The following is a 12078-nucleotide window of genomic DNA, read 5'->3' on the forward strand; positions in this document are numbered from 1 at the left end:
GCCCTGGGCCATGGCCAGTCTCACATGTTGGATATGGACCCCACCCACTGGGTGGCTGCCATGAGGTCGGGGCTCAGGCTCTGTCAGACACAGCACTAGTGGCCATGGGAGCCTATAAATCGGGGTTCCCTCGTGATCTGAGCAGATTGATCCCCATGTGGTGTTTCTGGGAGTACTAAACCAGGCCATTCTTCTTTCTATGGGGAAGGCAGAATGCTGCATTGTGGCTCCAGAATTCACTGTCAAGAGGACTTGCAGACCTGGAGGGTGAGGATGAAATTGTAAACCCAAGCTCCTTTTCAATTCAGTGCCAAACAAAAGGCAGTTTCAGTGTACAGCAGCTTATTTGAATATCCAGCACCTGAGTAAGGGTGTATGTCAGATGTTTGCTCACGCTGGAGTTTGTGTCTATGATGACTGACAAATAAAGTGGTGTCATCAAGAGGCCATGGAGGCTTTTTTGCAATGGGTTTGCCGCCAGAACACAGGTGTCCTGAAAACCACCGCTCATCCTAAACCAGAATGGGGAAGGAAAAGACTCATATCAACATTGTTGTCATCGGACATGTAGATTCGGGCAAGTCTACCACTACTGGTCATCTGATCTACAAATGTGGTGGGATCGATAAAAGAACTATCGAAAATTTCGAGAAGGAGGCTGCTGAGATGGGAAAAGGCTCCTTCAAGTATGCCTGGGTCTTGGATAAACTGAAAGCTGAATGTGAACGTGGTATCACCATTGGTATCTCCCTGTGGAAATTTGAGACCAGCAAGTATTATGTGACTATCATTGATGCTCCAGGACGCAGAGACTTTATCAAAAACATGATTACATGCACATCCCAGGCTGACTGTGCTGTCCGGACTGTTGCTGCTGGTGTTCGTGAATTTGAAGCAGGTATCTCCAAGAACGGACAGACCCGTGAGCATGCCCTTCTGGCTTACACACTGGGTGTAAAAGAACTAATTGTTGGTGTTAACAAAATGGATTCCACTGAGCCACCCTACAGCCAGAAGAGATACAAGGAAATCGTTAAGGAAGTCAGCACCTACATTAAGAAAATTGGCTACAACCCCGACACAGTAGCATTTGTGCCAATTTCTGGTTGGAATGGTGACAACATGCTGGAGCCAAGTGCTAATATGCCTTGGTTCAAGGATGGAAAGTCACCCGTAAAGATGGGAATGCCAGTGGAACCACACTGCTTGAAGCTCTGGATTGCATTCTGCCACCAACTCGTCCACCTGACAAGCCCTTGCGTCTGCCTCTCCAGGACGTCTACAAAATTGGTGGTATTGGTACTGTCCCTGTGGGCCGAGTGGAGACTGGTGTCCTTAAGCCTGGCATGGTGGTCACTTTTGCTCCAGTCAATGTTACAACTGAAGTCAAGTCTGTTGAAATGCACCATGAAGCTTTGAGTGAGGCTCTTCCTGGGGACAATGTGGGCTTCAATGTCAAGAACGTATCTGTCAAAGATGTTCGTCGTGGCAATGTGGCTGGTGACAGCAAAAATGACCCACCAATGGAAGCAGCTGGCTTCACAGCTCAGGTGATTATCCTGAACCATCCAGGCCAAATTAGTGCTGGATATGCACCTGTGCTGGTTTGTCACACAGCTCACATTGCTTGCAAGTTTGCTGAGCTGAAGGAGAAGATAGATCATCGTTCTGGAAAAAAGCTGGAAGATGGTCCCAAGTTCTTGAAATCTGGTGACGCTGCCATTGTTGATATGGTTCCTGGCAAGCCTATGTGTGTTGAGAGCTTCTCTGACTATCCTCCTCTGGGCCATTTCGCTGTTCGTGACATGAGACAGACGGTTGCTGTGGGTGTCATCAAAGCACTGGATAAGAAGGCAGCTGGAGCTGGCAAGGTCACCAAGTCTTCCCAGAAAGCTCAGAAGGCTAAATGAATATTATACCCAAAACCTACCACCCCAGTCTTAATCAGTGGTGGAAGAACGGTCTCAGAACTGTTTGTGTCAATTGGCCATTTAAGTTTAATAGTAAAAGACTGGTTAATGATAACAATGCATCATAAAACCTTCAGAAGGAAAGGAGAATGTTTTGTGGACCATTTGTTGTGTGTGTGTGTGTGTGTGTGTGTGTGTGTGTGGCAGTTTTAAGTTATTAGTTTTTAAAATCAGTACATTTTAATGGAAACAACTTGACCAAAAATCTGTCACAGAATTTTGAGACCCATTAAAACAAAAGTTTAATGAGAAAAAAAAAAAAAAAAAGAGGCCATGGAGGATTTCCCACGCTGGGGCTTTTTAGATGCTCTAAATAGCAAGGTTTCCTTCTAACGGACAGGGGGAGTCTGGTTTGTTTACTCTAGGGCTCCCCATATTGAAAGTTTGGGTAGCAGAGCACTCCCACATGGATGCCTGGAAAGCACACCTCCATTGACCATTGCAGCTGAGGAAAATGGCAGATTCGTTCTGGTGGCTCTTGGGCAAAGTACCAATGCCTTGAGTTGACATGGAGGCTCATGGAGATGAAGCACAATGCAGATTTGTTACCAGTGAGATCTTAGAATGTGCTGGTGGCTATGCGGCCCTGTAGGATTCATGTACCCTGAGCGTTTGATACAGGTCCAAGAGCACGGGTTTCATCTGAAGACAGGAGATGTTCTGTTGTGGGGTTCAGAGACCACATGGTGTATCATAAGTTCTTATTCTAGAACAGGCCTCTGACGACAGATGCCTGAAAACCTAATCTAGGGGTCCAGTGAAGTCCTAGGGGCATGTCAGTTTCAATCTTCTGACTCAGGACCATTGATTTGGGTGCCTGCCTGGATTCAGGTAATCAGGGTGTTTCAGACGGTGCATTTTCATCCATAGCAGCCTCCAGTATTGGGGTGATCTCAGGGGCCTTGCATTTTTCTCCTAATCTGGATGGTTTGGGCAACTGTGAGGGCACAGTTTCCTTGGGGATGGCAGGCACAGATCTGTGGTGAAGCTCCAGTGACCCCATATTGGAGGGCATGTTAGCAATGGTTTTGGGAGAGAAGTCTGCAAACACAAACTCGGGTTAGGGTTAGTTGCCAGGTGATCTCAGACCCAATGCATAGACCTGGAGGGCAGCTCGTCAGGAATTGTAAATCGGTTGACTCGAAGGTGGTAGCACAGGCTTTTGTATCTGGATTGTGTGTCCAGGATGGCCTCAGAATGCATGTGTGATCTCATGAGTCCAGGGGAGATTTTTCCTATCTAGGGATCCTGGTGGCTCCCCAGAGTTTGGTGGCTTTCTCAGGGAAGGGAAGATTGCTGTTTTCTATCTTAGGGGTGCCCCAAAACAGGGATTCCAGAAAGGGGATGTAGGTTTGGGTGCCTGGAAAATCCCACGAAGGGTTAAGATTTGGGCCTAGGGGCGTACCAGGTATGCAATTGGGCCTTAGATCACCTCGCCACTAACCCTAACCCAATTTGTGTTTGCAGACTTGTCTCCCAAAACCATGGCTCACATGCCCTGAAGGATGTGGTCTGTGGAGCCAAACCACAGGACTGTGGCTGCCATCCCCAAGGAAACTGTGCCCGTCACAGTTGCCCAAACTGTGCAACTGAGAGGTGCAACTGAGAAAGTTTGGTTGAAAGCATCCTCAGGGTGAGTGTCACAATGCCTGCTTGTGCCCAGGGAGGCCATCATGAGTGGGCGTGGTCTCATTGGCCATGCAGCTGGCTCACACTCTGAGAGTTGGACACCCATCCTACCAGAGTGGATTCCTGCCATGGGGAAGGAGGAGTTCTTTATTTTGCTTCAGGCTCTCCCATTGGCAGGGATTCCAGCATAGGTCTGGAGACAGATGCCTGAATAACAAGGATGGGTAGAGATGACAGTCCTGGATCATGGCCGGTCTCACATGCTGGATATGGGACCCGCCCTCTGGGTAGCTGACATGAGGTCCGGGCTCAGGCTGTGTCAGACACAGCACTAGTGGCCAGGGAAGCATATAAATCGGGGTTCCCGGAGGACTGAGTAGAATGATTTTCATGAGGAGTTTCTGGGCAGACTCAACACGCTCTTCTTTCTATGGAGAAGTCAGAATGCTGCATTGTGGCTCCAGTGTTCCCTATCAAGACGGCTTGTGGACTAGTAGGGTGAGGATGGAATTGTAAACCCAAGCTAAGGTTAAATTCAGTGCCAAGCGAAAGGCAATTCCAGTGTGCAGCAGCTGATTCGAATATCCACCACCTGAGTAAAGACAGATGTCAGATGTTTGCTCACACTGGAGTTTGTGTCTATGATGACCAACAAATGGAGGGATGGCGTCAAGAGGCCATGGAGCATTTCCCACGCTGAGGCTTGTGAGATGCTCCAAACAGCAAGGTTTCCTAATATTGGACAGGTGGAGCCTGGTTTGTTTGTTCCAGAGTCCCCCATTTGGAAAGTTTGTGTAGCAGAGCACTCCCGCGTGGATGCCTAGAGGCACACCTCCATTGACCATTGCAGCTGAGGAACATGGCAGGTTCGTTATGGTGGCTCTGGTGTGAAGTACCAAGGCCTTGAGTTGACATGGAATCTATTGAAGTTGGGTCACATGCTGGATTGTTACCAGGGAGATCTTATCATGTGCTGGTGGCTAAGGTGCGCAGCAGGAGTCTCCTAACCTGAGGGTTTGTCATAGGAAGAAGAGCATGGTGTCTTTCTGGGAACAGGAGATGTTCTGTTGTGTGGCTCAGGGACCACACACTGTATCATAAATTGGTATTCCATAACAGGCCCCTGAGGAAAGATGCCTGAAAACCTAATCTAGAGTTCCAGTGAGTTCCTAGGGGCATGTCAGTTTTAATCTTCTGACTCAGGACAATTGACTTGGCTGTCTCCTGGTTGTATGTGATCAGAGAATTTCAGACTGTGCATTTGCGTGCAGAGGGGCCATCAATATTGGGGAGGGCTCAGAGGCCTTGCAGGTTTCTCCTGATTTGAAAGGTTTGGGCAACTGTGACAGGCACAGTTTCCTTGGGGATGGCAGCCACAGTCCTGTGGTTTGGCTCCACAGATCACATCCTTCAGGGCATGTGAGCCATGGTTTTGGGAGACAATTCTGCAAACACAAATCGGGTTAGGGTTAGTGGCGAGGTGATCTAAGGCCCAATATGTAGACATGGACGGCAGCTCGTCAGGAACTGTAATTAGGGTGACCGGAGGGCGGTAGCACAGGCTTTTCTATCTGGAATGTGTGTCCAGGATGGCCTTGGAATGCAGGTGTTGTCTCATGGGTCCATGAGAGATTTTTCCTCTCTGAGGTCTTGGAGGCTCCCCATAGTTTTGTGTATTTGTCGGGGAAAGAATGACTGCTCTTTTCCATCTTAGGGGTGCCCCAAAACAGGAATTCCAGAGACAGGCTCTGGTTCTGGGAGCCTGAAAAAGTCCCACCAAGTTCTGGATGTGGGACTAGTAGCGTACCAGGCCTGCAATGCGGGATCCTGTTGTTACATCTGAGAGGGCTTATTTGAAAGCAAGCTCAAGCTGAGGGTCACCGTGCCTGTTTCTGTCTAGGGTAGTCTTCAAGATTGTGTGTGGTCTCAATGACCTTGTAGCTGTCTCCCACTCTGAGAGTTGGACACCCATCCCAACAACCAGGTTTCCTGCCATGTGGAAAGAGAAATTCTCTATTGGGCTTCAGGATCCCCTTTTGGCAGGGATTCCAGCAAACGTCTAGGGACATGTGCCTGAATACCAAGGATGGGTAGAGTTAACAGACTTGGGCCATGACCGGTCTCACAAACTGTATATGGGGCCCACTCTTTGGGTGGCTTACATGAGGTCAGGCCCCAGGCTCTGTCAGACAGCACACTAATGTCCAGGGCAGCCTATTAACCGGGGTTTCCTGGGGGCCGTGCAGATTGATATTTTGTGGTGTTTCTGGACAGACTCACGAGGCCCTTCTTTTTTCTATGGGGAAGGCAGAATGCTATGTTGTGGCTCTAGAATTCCCTATCAAGAGGTCTTGGGGACAAGTAGAGTGAGGATGGAATTGTAAACACAAGCTACAGTTCAATTCAGTGCAAGCAGAAGGCAGTTCCAATGTGCATCGGTGTATTCGAGATATACAGCACCTGATTAAGGGCGGATGTCACAGGTTTGCTCACACTGGACTTTGTGTCTATGATGACTGACAAATGGAGGGAAGTGACGTCAAAAGGCCACAGAGGATTTTCCATGCTGAGGTTTGTGAGATACTCCAAACAGCAAGGCTTCCTTCTACTGGAAAGGTGGAGTGTGGTTTTTTTGCTCCAGGGTCCCCCATGTGGAATGTTTGGGTAGCAGAGCTCTCCGACTTGGATGCCTGGAAAGCACACCTCCATTGACCATTTCAGCTAAGGAACATGGCAGGTTCGTTCTGGTGGTACCAAGAAGTACCAAGGCCTTGAATTTACATGGAATCTCTTTCAGATGGGCCACAATGCTGGTTTGTTACCAGGAAGATCATAAAATGTGCTGGTGTCTAATGTGCCATGCAGGATTCTCCTATCCTGCAGGATTTGGCACAGGTCGAATTCACGGTTAGTTTCTGGGGAAAGGACAAGTACTGTTGTGTGGCTCAGGGACCAAAAGTTGTATTTTAAGGTGGTATTCCAGAACTGGCCTCTGAGGACAGATGCCTGGAAACTTATTCTAGGGTTCCAATGAGGTGCTAGGGGCATGTCAGGTTCAATCTTCTGACTCAGAACCATTGACGTGGGTGTCTGCCTGGATGGAGGTGATCGGGGTGTTTCCGACTCCATATTTGTGTCCAGAGCAGCCTCCAATATTGGGATGGGCCCAGGGGCCCTCCAATTTTATCCTAATCTAGAGGGTTTGGGCAACTATGATGGGCCCACTTTCCTTGGGGATGGCAGGAACAGTCCTGTGTTGTGGCTCTAGAGTTCCCATCATGTAGGACATGTGAGCTATGGTTTTGGGAGAGAAGTCTGCAAACCCAAACCAGGTTAGGGTTAGTGGCGAGGTGATTGCAGGCCCAATGCGTAAACCTGGAGGGCAGCTCTTCAGGAACTGTAACTTTGGTGACTGGAAGGCGGCAGCACAGGCTATTCTTCCTGGATTTTGTGTCTAGAATGACCTCGGAATGCATGTGTGGTTTCAAGGGGCCATGGGAGACTTTTTCCTCTCTAAGGATCCTGGCGGTTCACAATTGTTTGGTTGCTTTCTCGGGGAAGGGAAGAATGCTGTTTTCCATCTTCAGGGTGCCCCAAAACAGGGATTCCAGAGATGGGCTCTGGGTCTGGGCACCTGGAAAATCCCACCAATGTTTAGGATTTGGGCCTAGGGGCATACCAGGCCTGCAATGTGGGATCCTGCTGGTGCATCTGGGAGTGCTTGTTTGAAAGCATGCTCAGGCTGAGGCTCACAATGCCTGTTTGTGCCCAGGGCTGCCCTCAGGAGTTGTCGTGGTCTCATAGGCCATGCAGCTGGCTCCCACTCTGAGTGTTGGACACCCATCTCAACAGCCAGGTTTCTGCCATCTAGAAGAAGGAGTTCTCTATTGTGCGTAAGGTTCCCCTGTGAGGGTTTGATTAGCCAGACGGAGTCATTTTGTGTTTATGTAGTGAACTTATATTGACCCAATGCAGTAAACTTAGATTGATCCCGCCCTTCCCAGGGGACCTTACTTGCAAAGCATAGACACAAGGTCGGGTCAGGCCATGTGAAGACATCCAATCAGTGAGGCAAGCATATATCTACTAGGGTAAATTGAAATTCAGTTGGGCACCCGTGTGTTACCTAGCATTTTTTTTTTCTGTGTGTGGCAGGCTTAGAATGAATGTGCAGTGTTCTCTGTGTATTGCAAACTCATTGGCCACCTGCGTATAGCCCGAATAAACTACCTCTATAAAAGTTAGTCTGTGATGCTGCAAGGGGTCACCTCTTTGCATGAGACAGTCCTGACCGGTCAGTTTGATTCTCGATGCTTGGTGCAAAATAAAGTTTTGCTTGACCTTCGCTTTGTATCAGTCCTGCTCCTTTCACTACAGACTCTAACATTGGAGGGGGCACCCGGATTCCAATGACAATAACTGAGCCAACATTGGAATTTTTGGGAAAAGCCTCTGGAGGTAAGATCACAGTCTGTCTGTCTGGTTGGAGCTTCAGGGTATGGCCCACCAGGGAGAAGATGGATGCAGCCTTGCTCCCCAGGGCTGGAGTGGATGCGGGGACGCCCCATCCCTCTGATGGTAGATTGACGGGGGGTTCAAGTTTCCCTTGGCAGTCGGGGGTTTTGAATCCGCCTAGGCAGTCACTGGGGTGTTCGAGTCCCCCTGGTGTGTCAGGGGCCTGCTGGGGTGTTTGAGTCCCCATAGGCAGTCTGGGGGCTCAAGTACCCCTAGACGGTCAGGGGGTTCAAGTGCCCCTAGACGGTCAAGGGGTTTGAGTCCCCCTGGGCGGTTGGGGGGTTCGAGTCCCTTTGGGCGGTTAGGGGTTTCGAGTCCCCTTAGACGGACAAGGGGTTCGAGTCCCCCTGAGTGGTCGGGGGGTTCGAGTCCCCTTAGACGGTCAAGTTGGTTCGAGTCCCCCTGGGTGGTTAAAGTTAGGGTTAGGGTTAGGGTTAGGGTTAGGCCTGCCATCCCGAATGAAACTGTGCCTGTCATAGTCGACCAAACCCTCCAGATTAGGAGAAATTGGAAAGGCCCCTGAGCCCACCCCAATATCTGAGGCTTCTCTGGACGCAAATGTGCTGTTTGAAACACCCTGATGACCTACGTCCAGGCAGACACCCAAGTCAATGGCCCTGAGTCAGAAGATTGAAACTGACATGCCCCTAGGACTTCATCAATACCCTAGCTTAGATTTTCAGGTGCCTTTCCCCAGAGGACTGTTCGCCAATACCAAGTTATATTCCAATATGTGGTTCCTGAGCCACAAAATAGAACCCCTCCTGTCCCCAGAAGGATACCTTGCTTTTGGTAGCTGTGTCTAAAACTCAGTATAGGAGAACCCTGCATGACCCCTGACCACCCCAACATTCTAACATCTCCTTGGATATAAACCAGCTTTGTGATCCAACAGCCTGAAACTCCATGTCAAATCAACTCCATTGGAGCTTCTCTCCACAGCCACCAGGTCAAAACATTCATGTTCCTCAGCTGCAATGGTCAATGGAGTTGTGCTTCCCAAACATCCATGTGGGAGAGCTCTGCTACCCAAACATCCTATACGGGGGACCGTGGAGCAAACAAACCAGACTGCCCCTGTCTGGTAGAAGGGGACCTTGTTGTTTGGAGCATCTCACAAGCCCCACCGTGGGAAATCATCCATGGTCTTGTGACGCTACCCCCAATTTGGCGGTCATCATAGACACAAACTACAGTGTGAACAAACATCTGACATCCGCCCTAACACAGGTGCTGGGTATCTCGAATCAGCCACTGCACACTGGATCTTCCTTCCACTTGGCACGAATTTAACCGTAGCTTGTGTTTACCATTCCAACCTCACCTTCCTGGTCCACAAACCCTCTTGTTAGGGAATTCTGGGGCCACAACGCTGTTTTCTGCCTACCCCACAGAAAGAAGATGTGCCCACTGAGTCTTCCCAGAAACTCCACATGAGGATCCACCTGCATGGCCCTCGATGGAACTCTAATAGCATAGGCTGCCACAGCACTCCGGCTCTGTCTGGCACAGCCTGAGTCACGACCTCCAGTTAGGCAAGCGGACATCGGGTCCCATAACATGCTGGTGGGACCTGCCTTGGCCCGAAGCCATCACATCTACTCAACCTGGATAATCAGGCATCTCTCCCAGACCATAGCTCAAATCCCTGAATATGGGTGAACCTGATGCACAAGGGTACTCCACCTTCCTGATGGCAGGAAACCTGGCTGTTGAAATTGGTGTCCAGCCCTCAGAGTGGGAACCAGTTGTATGGCCCATGAGACCACAGCCACTGATGGGGGCCACCCTGGGCACAAATAGGCATTGTGACCCTCAGCATGATCCTGCTTTCAAACAAACCCCCTCGGTAGCTGGAACGGGAGCCCATAGAGTGGACCTGCCAGGTCCCTAGAGCCAAATCTTCACACTCGTTCGTGTTTGCTAGGCACCCAGACCTAGAACCTATCTCTGGAATCCCTCTTTTGGGAGCCCTCTGAGACGGAAAACCACAGACTTCCCTTCCCCCAGAAACACCAATCTCTTGGGAGCTGGGCAGAATCCCTAGAGACGAAGAATCTCCCATGGCCCCATGAAGCCAACCCTGCTTTTTGCGACCATCCTGGACAGTCCAGACAGAAAAGCCTGCACTATTGCTTCCATGACACCTTAATTTCAGTACACTATGAGATGCCCTCAGGGCCTGCAGATTGGGACTGTGATCACCTTGGCCCTAACCCTAACCCTAGTTCGCGTTGGCAGATTTCTGTTCCCAATGCCCTGGCACACATGCCCTCCAGGATGGGGCCTCTGGTACAACACCAGATGATTGTGCCAACACTCCTGAAGGAGTCTCTACACTTCACTGTTGCCCAAACCCTGAAGATTAAGAGCAAAGTAAAAGCCCCAGAGCCCACCTCAATTTCGAAGAATGTTCTGGACTGAAATGCATATTCTGACACACAATGAGCACCTGCCTCCAGGCAGAAATCCAAGTCAAAGGCTCTGAGTCAGAATATTGAACCTGACATGCCCTGTCAGGACTTCATCGATACCCTAAATTGGATTTTCAGATGCCTGTCCCCAGAGGCCTTTTCTCCAATACCAACTTATATTCCAACTGTGGTCCCTGAGCCACACAACAGGACCCCTCCTGTCCCCAGAAGGATACCTTGCTCTTGGTAGCTGTGTCCAAGACTCAGTGTAAGAGAATCCTGCATGGCCCCTGACCACCCCAACATTCTAACCTCTCCCTGGATACAAACAAGCATTGTGATCCAAAAGCATGAAACTCTATGTCATCTCTGGCGGCAAGGAACTTCATCCCAGAACCACCAGATAGAAGCTGTCATGTTCTTCAGCTGCAATTATCAGTGGAGGTGTGCTTTCCAGGCTTCCATGCAGGAGAGCTCTGCTACCCAAACTTTCCATATGGGGGATGGTGGAGCAAACAAACCAGACTCGCCCTGCCCAATAGAAGGAAACCTTGCTGTTTGGAGCACATCAAAAGCCCCAGGGTGGCACATGCTCCATAGCCTCCAGACGACACCCCTCCATTTGGTGGTCATCTTAAACACAAACTCCAGTGTGAGCAAACATCTGACATCTCGCCTTACTCAGGTGCTGGATATCTCGAATCAGCCACTACTCACTGGGACTGCCTTCTGCTTTGCCCTGAATTTAACCATACCTTGTGTTGACAATTCCATCCTCACCCTCCTGATTCGCAAGCCCTCATGATAGGGAATTCTGGAGCCACAACGCAGCATATTGCATGAGAAACAAAAAGAAGAAGTGTCTTGTGGGTCTGCCCAGAAACCCCACATGAGGATCCACCAGCATGGCCCTCTACAGAACCCTAATATTATAGGCCACCAAAGGCACTGAGGCTCTGTCTGACACAGCCTGAGATACGACCTCCAGTCAGGCACATGGACAGTGGGCCTCATAGCCTGCTGGTGGGACCTGACTTGGCCCGATGCCATCACATCTACTCAACCTGGATATTCAGGTATCTCTCCCCAGACTGTAGCTTAAATCCCTGACTATTGGGGAAGCTGATGCACAAGAGTACTTCTCATTACCAATGGCAGGAAACCTGGTTTTTGAGATGGGTGTCCAACCCTCAGAGTGGGAACCAGCTGCATGGCCCATCAGACCACAGCCACTCATGGTAACCGTCCTGGGCACAAACTGGCATTGTGACCCTCAGTGTGAGCCTGCTTTCAAACGAAACCCCTCGGTAGCTAGACCAGGAGCCTGCCAAGCATACCTGCCAGGTTCCTAGTGCCAAATGCTCATCCTCGTTCATGTTTCATGGCGCCCAGACCCAGAACCTGTCTCTGGAATCCCACATCTGGGGGTTCCCTGAGACAGAAAACAGCAGTCTTCCCTTCCCCCAGAGACACCAAACTCTTGGGATCTAATCAGAATCCCCAGAGACAAAGAATCTCCCATGCCTTCATGAAGACACCACTACAATTGG

At 49.9% G+C, this 12078-nt stretch overlaps 1 pseudogene; it reads left to right on the top strand.

Annotated features, from left to right (window-relative positions):
- Window positions 1–507: 507 nt before the first annotated feature.
- On the top strand, window positions 508–2025 carry LOC122901969 (annotated as a pseudogene).
- The last annotated feature ends 10053 nt before the right edge of the window (window positions 2026–12078 follow it).

Source organism: Neovison vison, chromosome 3 (assembly GCF_020171115.1).
Source record: "Neovison vison isolate M4711 chromosome 3, ASM_NN_V1, whole genome shotgun sequence".
Taxonomy (NCBI): domain Eukaryota; kingdom Metazoa; phylum Chordata; class Mammalia; order Carnivora; family Mustelidae; genus Neogale; species Neogale vison.